The 12407-nt window shown below is 46.9% G+C and overlaps 3 non-coding genes and 3 pseudogenes across 3 annotated transcripts; all 6 read right to left on the bottom strand.

The window, feature by feature from the left end:
• Positions 1-796: 796 nt before the first annotated feature.
• Positions 797-913, bottom strand: LOC130336110 (U2 spliceosomal RNA; annotated as a pseudogene).
• A 3239-nt stretch (positions 914-4152) lies between these two features.
• Positions 4153-4252, bottom strand: LOC130336088 (U2 spliceosomal RNA; annotated as a pseudogene).
• A 2096-nt stretch (positions 4253-6348) lies between these two features.
• On the bottom strand, positions 6349-6543 carry LOC130336085 (U2 spliceosomal RNA). Its single transcript, XR_008877580.1, has one exon. It is a non-coding gene; the product is annotated as a U2 spliceosomal RNA (small nuclear RNA).
• A 2095-nt stretch (positions 6544-8638) lies between these two features.
• On the bottom strand, positions 8639-8821 carry LOC130336100 (U2 spliceosomal RNA). The gene has a single exon (XR_008877588.1). It is a non-coding gene; the product is annotated as a U2 spliceosomal RNA (small nuclear RNA).
• A 692-nt stretch (positions 8822-9513) lies between these two features.
• On the bottom strand, positions 9514-9673 carry LOC130336105 (U2 spliceosomal RNA; annotated as a pseudogene).
• A 2089-nt stretch (positions 9674-11762) lies between these two features.
• LOC130336111 (U2 spliceosomal RNA) lies at positions 11763-11953 on the bottom strand. Its single transcript, XR_008877590.1, has one exon. It is a non-coding gene; the product is annotated as a U2 spliceosomal RNA (small nuclear RNA).
• Positions 11954-12407: the final 454 nt, after the last annotated feature.

Genomic DNA, 12407 nt, shown 5'->3' with positions numbered 1-12407 from the left:
CATCGGCTGAAAGTAGGCCAGAATGTCAGTCCATGTTGGAGCAGGTTTAGATACAGTCTAAAGCATAGATCTCAAAGTCTGTGCACAGAATTTAGCAAGGGCCTCGCACCTTCTGATGCATCAGGTAGGTGCACAATAGCATAGCCTAACCCTCTGTACTTTGGTCTATATTGATGCGGGACATAGACAGCCAGCTGATGACCAATCCATTAGTGCAATGGATGGCTGGAAGCATTTGTCTTTGCCTTTGCAATACCACAGAAGCAATGCATGGTCAATGTACAGCAATGACACACCTGTGTGAACAGCCAGGAGACCCCCCCCCCCCCCCCCATGTTATGTTACATAGTTACATAGTTAGTACGGTCGAAAAAAGACATATGTCCATCACGTTCAACCAGGGAATTAAGGGGTAGGGGTGTGGCGCGATATTGGGGAAGGGATGAGATTTTATATTTCTTCATAAGCATTAATCTTATTTTGTCAATTAGGAACATTCAGCACCCACCCGCTATCAAGGCAGCTGCCTATCATGTCATGCCCTACCTGCACAGGTGTGCTGGCTACTCAAATGATCCAATTAAGGAGGCCATTTAGTCAGCAGCAGCAGAAGTCCTGTGCCTGGACGCTCCAACAGGGGCCAGACACAAGCAGAAGCAGAAGCAGCAGAAGCAGCAGCAGCACCACCTTTTGTTTTTTGGCTGCAGCAGCAGCAAGGCCCACAGGGCTGGCTAGCTGGCTAGCCAGCAAGCAGGTAGCAATGAAAGTAGGAATCTTTCTTTTTAACCCTGTAAGGGGGTGGTGCACTGTACCCGAAGATACTGCCATATCGGGTCAATGCATAGGGCGACGGAAGCAAGCTTCGAAATCGGCCCCCGTTCTCAAAAATCCATTTAACCCCTTCCCGACCTATGACATACCTGTACGTCATGGGTGGCAAGGTGTTCCCGACCCATGACATACAGGTACGTCATGGACATTACTGCCGCTACTCGCGGCACCCCGCAGCGCCCGGAAAGATGGTGGCTATCACTGATAGCCAGCCATCTTACCGTGCGACCACGGGGGGTTTCGTCCCCCACCCCCCCCCAGCGATCGCTGCTATCAGCTGGTCAAATCTGACTAGCTGATAGCAGCGTTTCGCTATGAAAATACTTAGCAGCGCGGTGTGTAAGTCCCGATCATGGGGATCGGGACACACACCGCTCTGCTAAGTGTCCCTGTCCCGTCCCCCGGCGTCACTTACCCGTCGGATCGGTGTCCCGAGCGGTCCCGGCGTCCTCCGTGCGGTCCCGGCGTCCTCCATGCGGTCTTGGCTGCGCTGCGTCCCGGAGGTGAGTTTCCGGCAGCAGGGCGGCATCTTCATTGGCAGCAGTGAGATCGCCGTAAAGCGATCTCACTGCTGCCTCTGAGAGTTTCAAAACTGCAACTCCCAGCATGCCCAGACAGCCTTTGGCTTTCTGGGCATGCTGGGAGTTGTAGTTTTGCAACATCTGGAGGTCCACAGTTTGGAGACCACTGTATAATGGTCTCCAATCTGTGCTCTTCCAGATGTTGCAAAACTACAAATCTCAGCATGCTCAGTCTGTCCAGGCATGCTGGGAGTTGTAGTTCTCTAACATCTGGAAGAGCACAGATTGGAGACCATTATACAGTGGTCTCCAAACTGTGGACCTCCAGATGTTGCAAAACTACAACTCCCAGCATGCCCAGACTGCCCAGGCATGCTGGAAGTTGTAGTTCAGCAACATCTGATCCTTCAGATATTGCCGAACTACAACTTCCAGCATGCCTTGGCAGTCTGGGCATGCTGGGAGTTGTAGTTTTGCAACATCTGGAGGCACACTAGTTGGGAAACATTGTCCGTTTCCTACCTCAGTGCCTCCAGCTGTTGCAATTGTTGCAAAACTATAACTCCCAGCATGCACTGACAGACCATGCATGCTGGGAGTTGTAGTTTTGCAACAGCTGGAGGCACACTGGTTTGGAAACACTAAGTTTGGTTGCAAAACACTTGAAAGTTTATTACTTAACTTAGTGTTTCCAAACCAGTGTTCCTCCAGCTGTTGCAAAACTACAACTCCCAGCATGCACGGACAGCCAAAGGGCATGCTCGGAGTTTGCAACAGCTGGATGTTTGCCCCCTCCCCCCAATGTGAATGTACAGGGTACACTCACATGGGCGGAGGTTTACAGTGAGTGCTGCAAGTTTGAGATGGCGCAAATTTTGCGCTGCAGCTCAAACTTCCAGCGGCAAACTTGCTGTGAACCTCTGCCCATGTGACTGTACCCTAAAAACACTACACTACACTGACACTAACCTAAAATAAAAAGTAAAAAACACTACATATACACATACCCCTACACAGCCCCCCTCCCCCCAAAAAATGAAAAACGTCTGGTACGCTACTGTTTCCAAAACGGAGCCTCCAGCTGTTGCAAAATAATAACTCCCAGTATTGCCGGACAGCCATTGACTGTCCAGGCATGCTGGGAGTTTTGTAACAGCTGGAGGCACCCTGTTTGAGAATCACTGGCGTAGAATACCCCTATGTCCACCCCTATGCAAATCCCTAATTCAGGCCTCAAATGCGCATGGCGCTCTCTCACTTTGGAGCCCTGTCGTATTTCAGGGCAACAGTTTTGGGACACATATGGGGTATCGCCGTACTCGGGAGAAATTGCCTTACAAATTTTGGGGGGCTTTTTCTTCTTTAACCCCTTATGAAAAGGTGAAGTTGGGGTCTACACCAGCATGTTAGTGTAAAAAAATAAATTTTTTACACTGACATGCTGGTGTTGCCCTATACTTTTCATTTTCACAAGAGGTAAAAGGGAAAAAAGACCCTCTAAATTTGTAACGCAATTTCTCCTGAGTACGGAGATACCCCATATGTGGGCGCAAAGTGCTCTGGGGGCGCACAACAAGGCCCAGAAGGGAGAGTGCACCATGTACATTTGAGGCGATTTGCACAGGGGTGGCTGATTGTTACAGCAGTTCTGACAAACGCAAAACAATAAATATCCATATGTGACCCCATTTTGGAAAGTACACCCCTCACGGAATGTAATAAGGGGTGCAGTGAGCATTTACACCCCACTGGTGTATGACAGATTTTTGGAACAGTGGTCTGTGAAAATGAAAAATAAAATTTTTGATTTGCACAGTCCACCGTTTCAAATATCTGTCAAACGCCAGTGGGGTGTAAATGCTCACTGCACCCCTTATTACATTCCATGAGGGGTATAGTTTCCAAAATGGGGTCACATGTGGGGGGGTCCACTGTTCTGGCACCATAGGGGCTTCCTAAATGGGACATGCCCCCCAAAAACCCTTTCAGAAAAACTCACTCTCCAAAATCCCATTGTCGCTCCTTCCCTTCTGAGCCGTCTACTGCGCCCACCGAACATTTTACATACGCATATGAGGTATTTCCTTACTCGAGAGAAATTGGGTTACAAATTTTAGGGTGATTTCTCTCCTTTTACCCCTTGTAAAAATTAAAAAATTGGGTCTACAAGAAAATGCGAGTGTAAAAAATGAAGATTTAGAATTTTCTCCTTCACTTTGCTGCTATTCCTGTGAAACACCTAAAGGGTTAAAACACTTACTGAATGTCATTTTGAATACTTTGGGGGGTGCAGTTTTTATAATGGGGTCATTTATGGGGTATTTCTAATATGAAGATCCTTAAAATCCACTTCCAACCTGAACTGGGCCCTGAAAAATTAAGATTTTGAAAATCTTGAGAAAAATTGGAAAATTGCTGCGGAACTTTGAAGCCCTCTGATGTCTTCCAAAAGTAAAAACTTGTAAATTTTTTAATGCAAACACAAAGTAGACATATTGTATATGTGAATCAATATGTAATATATTTGGAATATCCATTTTCCTTTCAAGCAGAGACTTTCAAAGTTAGAAAAATGCTAAATTTTCAAAATTTTCATGAAATTTTTAGATTTTTTACCAAGAAAGGATACAAATATCAGTGAAATTTTACCGATAAAATAAAGTAGAATATGTCACGAAAAAACAATCTCGGAATCAGAATGATAAGTAAAAGCATTCCAAAGTTATTAATGTTTAAAGTGACAGTGGTCAGATTTTCAAAAAATGCCCAGGTCATGAAGGTGAAAATGGGCTGGGTCATGAAGGGGTTAATATTTGGTCCCCAGATAGGGGACGTATCAGATATTAAACTGATAAGAACAGATACTACACTTGATCTTAGCCAAAAGGCCGAGAAGCGATAACCGTGAAAGGGGCGGGCCCAACAAGGTCCCCTTCATGGGCACTATCACTGCTTGCTGTCAGGGAGGCTGCCAGACAATTTTCCATGCACACTCTGGGCTGGGGGGCAGTCAACCACCAGTACACACAGCAGAACCTAAACCCATACCATTATTGCTAAGCAGCAAGACAGGGGCCCATTGCACTCCCACGGGGCCTTTTTAAATGCAATCCATAACCCGGATTTGCCAGGAACCCTTCTTACTCCTCCTACTTGCATGTGACACTGGGCTTAGGATCTGCATAGGAAACACACACACAAGCACACACCTACCTTTGTTGCCTGCAGATGCCTCCTTGGCTGTCCCCAAACGGTATCAAACCAACACCCACGGGAAGCTGTAAGCATAGAGGACATGCCTGCACCCCATTGGACTTACCTGTGTGGGTTAAATCCGGGTTATTTGACAACCTATGGCGGTGATGGTTCTGCTCAGGCAGAGCAGTGCTGATGCTCCTCATAAAGCTGTCGCTGCTGTGAAGGTTCTAGGTGACATCACAAATCCCTTTGGTTACATACACAACAAAGCTGGGTTGTTGTTGTTTACACTCTGCAAGGCCTGTGGAAGTGAGTGACATCATAGCACTGTAGTTCTGAGGGTTCAAGATGGATGCAACAATCTCCTGTTGCTTCTATGAAGGCCGTAATAGACGACATCACCAAACAGCTCCATAGTCACATACACAGCAAAGGAGAGAAGTTGTTTACACCTAGTGATGTCAGTGGTATTGAGTGACATCACAGCACAGTGCTAAGGCTCCTGGGCCTGGACACAGCAGCGGCTGCAATATCTCAACGGAGAATACGTTTATATCTATGTGTGTGTGTGCGCATATATATATATATATATATATATATATATATATATATATATTTCTCCGCCGAAATCACTTTTAAACCCATTTCCACCTTTTTTTCCCTTCTCTTCCTCTTACTTTTTTTTCACGTTTTTTTACGTTTTTCTCCTTTTCGCCTCTTTTCTGGGCGTATTATTCTTCTTTTTCTTCTTTTTTTTCGTCTAATGCATACCCCATCAGTGCAGCAATGCTTATTCAATACCGCCAGCAGATGGAGACACTGGGGGATAATTTTCTAAGGATTTATACTGATTTTTCCTGTCTGAATTTGTCGCACAGAAAGTTGCAGGCCAAATATGTGTGACATTTCTGCTACTTTAGCTTCTAGAGCATTTTTACAACATTATACATAGGTGCTGAATACATAAAAAGCGACTGTTCAGCGACAGACAAGTCGCATCGGCTGAAAGTAGGCCAGAATGTCAGTCCATGTTGGAGCAGGTTTAGATACAGTCTAAAGCATAGATCTCAAAGTCTGTGCACAGAATTTAGCAAGGGCCTCGCACCTTCTGATGCATCAGGTAGGTGCACAATAGCATAGCCTAACCCTCTGTACTTTGGTCTATATTGATGCGGGACATAGACAGCCAGCTGATGACCAATCCATTAGTGCAATGGATGGCTGGAAGCATTTGTCTTTGCCTTTGCAATACCACAGAAGCAATGCATGGTCAATGTACAGCAATGACACACCTGTGTGAACAGCCAGGAGACCCCCCCCCCCCCCCCCCCCCCCATGTTATGTTACATAGTTACATAGTTAGTACGGTCGAAAAAAGACATATGTCCATCACGTTCAACCAGGGAATTAAGGGGTAGGGGTGTGGCGCGATATTGGGGAAGGGATGAGATTTTATATTTCTTCATAAGCATTAATCTTATTTTGTCAATTAGGAACATTCAGCACCCACCCGCTATCAAGGCAGCTGCCTATCATGTCATGCCCTACCTGCACAGGTGTGCTGGCTACTCAAATGATCCAATTAAGGAGGCCATTTAGTCAGCAGCAGCAGAAGTCCTGTGCCTGGACGCTCCAACAGGGGCCAGACACAAGCAGAAGCAGAAGCAGCAGAAGCAGCAGCAGCACCACCTTTTGTTTTTTGGCTGCAGCAGCAGCAAGGCCCACAGGGCTGGCTAGCTGGCTAGCCAGCAAGCAGGTAGCAATGAAAGTAGGAATCTTTCTTTTTAACCCTGTAAGGGGGTGGTGCACTGTACCTGAAGATACTGCCATATCGGGTCAATGCATAGGGCGACGGAAGCAAGCTTCGAAATCGGCCCCCGTTCTCAAAAATCCATTTAATATATGGTCCCCAGATAGGGGACGTATCAGATATTAAACTGATAAGATAAGACAGATACTACACTTGATCTTAGCCAAAAGGCCGAGAAGCGATAACCGTGAAAGGGGCGGGCCCAACAAGGTCCCCTTCATGGGCACTATCACTGCTTGCTGTCAGGGAGGCTGCCAGACAATTTTCCATGCACACTCTGGGCTGGGGGGCAGTCAACCACCAGTACACACAGCAGAACCTAAACCCATACCATTATTGCTAAGCAGCAAGACAGGGGCCCATTGCACTCCCACGGGGCCTTTTTAAATGCAATCCATAACCCGGATTTGCCAGGAACCCTTCTTACTCCTCCTACTTGCATGTGACACTGGGCTTAGGATCTGCATAGGAAACACACACACAAGCACACACCTACCTTTGTTGCCTGCAGATGCCTCCTTGGCTGTCCCCAAACGGTATCAAACCAACACCCACGGGAAGCTGTAAGCATAGAGGACATGCCTGCACCCCATTGGACTTACCTGTGTGGGTTAAATCCGGGTTATTTGACAACCTATGGCGGTGATGGTTCTGCTCAGGCAGAGCAGTGCTGATGCTCCTCATAAAGCTGTCGCTGCTGTGAAGGTTCTAGGTGACATCACAAATCCCTTTGGTTACATACACAACAAAGCTGGGTTGTTGTTGTTTACACTCTGCAAGGCCTGTGGAAGTGAGTGACATCATAGCACTGTAGTTCTGAGGGTTCAAGATGGATGCAACAATCTCCTGTTGCTTCTATGAAGGCCGTAATAGACGACATCACCAAACAGCTCCATAGTCACATACACAGCAAAGGAGAGATGTTGTTTACACCTAGTGATGTCAGTGGTATTGAGTGACATCACAGCACAGTGCTAAGGCTCCTGGGCCTGGACACAGCAGCGGCTGCAATATCTCAACGGAGAATACGTTTATATCTATGTGTGTGTGTGCGCATATATATATATATATATATATATATATATATATATATATATATATTTCTCCGCCGAAATCACTTTTAAACCCATTTCCACCTTTTTTTCCCTTCTCTTCCTCTTACTTTTTTTTCACGTTTTTTTACGTTTTTCTCCTTTTCGCCTCTTTTCTGGGCGTATTATTCTTCTTTTTCTTCTTTTTTTTCGTCTAATGCATACCCCATCAGTGCAGCAATGCTTATTCAATACCGCCAGCAGATGGAGACACTGGGGGATAATTTTCTAAGGATTTATACTGATTTTTCCTGTCTGAATTTGTCGCACAGAAAGTTGCAGGCCAAATATGTGTGACATTTCTGCGACTTTAGCTTCTAGAGCATTTTTACAACATTATACATAGGTGCTGAATACATAAAAAGCGACTGTTCAGCGACAGACAAGTCGCATCGGCTGAAAGTAGGCCAGAATGTCAGTCCATGTTGGAGCAGGTTTAGATACAGTCTAAAGCATAGATCTCAAAGTCTGTGCACAGAATTTAGCAAGGGCCTCGCACCTTCTGATGCATCAGGTAGGTGCACAATAGCATAGCCTAACCCTCTGTACTTTGGTCTATATTGATGCGGGACATAGACAGCCAGCTGATGACCAATCCATTAGTGCAATGGATGGCTGGAAGCATTTGTCTTTGCCTTTGCAATACCACAGAAGCAATGCATGGTCAATGTACAGCAATGACACACCTGTGTGAACAGCCAGGAGACCCCCCCCCCCCCCCCCCATGTTATGTTACATAGTTACATAGTTAGTACGGTCGAAAAAAGACATATGTCCATCACGTTCAACCAGGGAATTAAGGGGTAGGGGTGTGGCGCGATATTGGGGAAGGGATGAGATTTTATATTTCTTCATAAGCATTAATCTTATTTTGTCAATTAGGAACATTCAGCACCCACCCGCTATCAAGGCAGCTGCCTATCATGTCATGCCCTACCTGCACAGGTGTGCTGGCTACTCAAATGATCCAATTAAGGAGGCCATTTAGTCAGCAGCAGCAGAAGTCCTGTGCCTGGACGCTCCAACAGGGGCCAGACACAAGCAGAAGCAGAAGCAGCAGAAGCAGCAGCAGCACCACCTTTTGTTTTTTGGCTGCAGCAGCAGCAAGGCCCACAGGGCTGGCTAGCTGGCTAGCCAGCAAGCAGGTAGCAATGAAAGTAGGAATCTTTCTTTTTAACCCTGTAAGGGGGTGGTGCACTGTACCCGAAGATACTGCCATATCGGGTCAATGCATAGGGCGACGGAAGCAAGCTTCGAAATCGGCCCCCGTTCTCAAAAATCCATTTAATATATGGTCCCCAGATAGGGGACGTATCAGATATTAAACTGATAAGAACAGATTTTTTTTTTTTTTTTTATCTAAAGCCGAGGAACGTGCTTTCGATTCACCCAAAGTGCAAGAAAAAGTGCAAACGTGTTACACTAAAAAAACGTGCACAAAGGATGCGGTCTATCGCAAGCCCTTCTCCGATAGGAGAGAGGCCCCCCAACAAACCTTACCCTTCGCCTCCGGACCAAAAGGTACCTGCGAGGTTCCAGGTTCGATGTCCCTTTTCGCCGAAGCTACTAGGAGACCACAAATGCTCCCGGCATCCCCCTTGGCGTTAGCCAAGGTATCTGCCCGCAGAGTCGATTACGGTAGGTACCCTGCGAAGCAGGAGTACCCGGGGTGTTTGCAGGGAGGTGCGGAACCTAATGGCCACACACACCTCCCCTAGACCGCCAGGAGGGACACCCAGAAGGGCTACCGCATCCTGACAAATCCTGTGAACACACAACACGCAAAAAGTGACACAGTGAGACAAAAAATAAATAAATAAGTGAATGTGTGCAGATATACTGCCCGGACATCCGGCCGGATCTATAAAAATTTCTCTGATCCTAGCCAGAAGGCCGGGAATCAAGAGGTGAGTGCCACAAGGTGAAGAGATTATGGTGCCCGTGCTTCAACTCAGTGAGCCTATTCTCCCAGTGAGTTTCGGCACCTCGGGGTCACCACTCCCCGAGGCACAAAAGTACCTCGGCTCTAGACCCTCTCAGCCTCATGGCGAGACCCGGAGGGAACAGGTCACATCGGGGCAGCCGTCGAGCTGATTCCTCAGAACCAGCCCCGGAAAGCCCTGGTACACCTGCATCCTCCATGCAGCACCCATCCCCACCAGCATGAAAACTGATAAGAACAGATACTACACTTGATCTTAGCCAAAAGGCCGAGAAGCGATAACCGTGAAAGGGGCGGGCCCAACAAGGTCCCCTTCATGGGCACTATCACTGCTTGCTGTCAGGGAGGCTGCCAGACAATTTTCCATGCACACTCTGGGCTGGGGGGCAGTCAACCACCAGTACACACAGCAGAACCTAAACCCATACCATTATTGCTAAGCAGCAAGACAGGGGCCCATTGCACTCCCACGGGGCCTTTTTAAATGCAATCCATAACCCGGATTTGCCAGGAACCCTTCTTACTCCTCCTACTTGCATGTGACACTGGGCTTAGGATCTGCATAGGAAACACACACACAAGCACACACCTACCTTTGTTGCCTGCAGATGCCTCCTTGGCTGTCCCCAAACGGTATCAAACCAACACCCACGGGAAGCTGTAAGCATAGAGGACATGCCTGCACCCCATTGGACTTACCTGTGTGGGTTAAATCCGGGTTATTTGACAACCTATGGCGGTGATGGTTCTGCTCAGGCAGAGCAGTGCTGATGCTCCTCATAAAGCTGTCGCTGCTGTGAAGGTTCTAGGTGACATCACAAATCCCTTTGGTTACATACACAACAAAGCTGGGTTGTTGTTGTTTACACTCTGCAAGGCCTGTGGAAGTGAGTGACATCATAGCACTGTAGTTCTGAGGGTTCAAGATGGATGCAACAATCTCCTGTTGCTTCTATGAAGGCCGTAATAGACGACATCACCAAACAGCTCCATAGTCACATACACAGCAAAGGAGAGATGTTGTTTACACCTAGTGATGTCAGTGGTATTGAGTGACATCACAGCACAGTGCTAAGGCTCCTGGGCCTGGACACAGCAGCGGCTGCAATATCTCAACGGAGAATACGTTTATATCTATGTGTGTGTGTGCGCATATATATATATATATATATATATATATATATATATATATATATATTTCTCCGCCGAAATCACTTTTAAACCCATTTCCACCTTTTTTTCCCTTCTCTTCCTCTTACTTTTTTTTCAAGTTTTTTTACGTTTTTCTCCTTTTCGCCTCTTTTCTGGGCGTATTATTCTTCTTTTTCTTCTTTTTTTTCGTCTAATGCATACCCCATCAGTGCAGCAATGCTTATTCAATACCGCCAGCAGATGGAGACACTGGGGGATAATTTTCTAAGGATTTATACTGATTTTTCCTGTCTGAATTTGTCGCACAGAAAGTTGCAGGCCAAATATGTGTGACATTTCTGCGACTTTAGCTTCTAGAGCATTTTTACAACATTATACATAGGTGCTGAATACATAAAAAGCGACTGTTCAGCGACAGACAAGTCGCATCGGCTGAAAGTAGGCCAGAATGTCAGTCCATGTTGGAGCAGGTTTAGATACAGTCTAAAGCATAGATCTCAAAGTCTGTGCACAGAATTTAGCAAGGGCCTCGCACCTTCTGATGCATCAGGTAGGTGCACAATAGCATAGCCTAACCCTCTGTACTTTGGTCTATATTGATGCGGGACATAGACAGCCAGCTGATGACCAATCCATTAGTGCAATGGATGGCTGGAAGCATTTGTCTTTGCCTTTGCAATACCACAGAAGCAATGCATGGTCAATGTACAGCAATGACACACCTGTGTGAACAGCCAGGAGACCCCCCCCCCCCCCCCCCCATGTTATGTTACATAGTTACATAGTTATTACGGTCGAAAAAAGACATATGTCCATCACGTTCAACCAGGGAATTAAGGGGTAGGGGTGTGGCGCGATATTGGGGAAGGGATGAGATTTTATATTTCTTCATAAGCATTAATCTTATTTTGTCAATTAGGAACATTCAGCACCCACCCGCTATCAAGGCAGCTGCCTATCATGTCATGCCCTACCTGCACAGGTGTGCTGGCTACTCAAATGATCCAATTAAGGAGGCCATTTAGTCAGCAGCAGCAGAAGTCCTGTGCCTGGACGCTCCAACAGGGGCCAGACACAAGCAGAAGCAGAAGCAGCAGAAGCAGCAGCAGCACCACCTTTTGTTTTTTGGCTGCAGCAGCAGCAAGGCCCACAGGGCTGGCTAGCTCAGCAAGCAGGTAGCAATGAAAGTAGGAATCTTTCTTTTTAACCCTGTAAGGGGGTGGTGCACTGTACCCGAAGATACTGCCATATCGGGTCAATGCATAGGGCGACGGAAGCAAGCTTCGAAATCGGCCCCCGTTCTCAAAAATCCATTTAATATATGGTCCCCAGATAGGGGACGTATCAGATATTAAACTGATAAGAACAGATACTACACTTGATCTTAGCCAAAAGGCCGAGAAGCGATAACCGTGAAAGGGGCGGGCCCAACAAGGTCCCCTTCATGGGCACTATCACTGCTTGCTGTCAGGGAGGCTGCCAGACAATTTTCCATGCACACTCTGGGCTGGGGGGCAGTCAACCACCAGTACACACAGCAGAACCTAAACCCATACCATTATTGCTAAGCAGCAAGACAGGGGCCCATTGCACTCCCACGGGGCCTTTTTAAATGCAATCCATAACCCGGATTTGCCAGGAACCCTTCTTACTCCTCCTACTTGCATGTGACACTGGGCTTAGGATCTGCATAGGAAACACACACACAAGCACACACCTACCTTTGTTGCCTGCAGATGCCTCCTTGGCTGTCCCCAAACGGTATCAAACCAACACCCACGGGAAGCTGTAAGCATAGAGGACATGCCTGCACCCCATTGGACTTACCTGTGTGGGTTAAATCCGGGTTATTTGACAACCTA

Source organism: Hyla sarda, unplaced genomic scaffold, assembly GCF_029499605.1.
Source record: "Hyla sarda isolate aHylSar1 unplaced genomic scaffold, aHylSar1.hap1 scaffold_467, whole genome shotgun sequence".
Classification (NCBI taxonomy): Eukaryota; Metazoa; Chordata; class Amphibia; order Anura; family Hylidae; genus Hyla; species Hyla sarda.
This window is presented reverse-complemented; position numbering and strand designations above follow the sequence as displayed.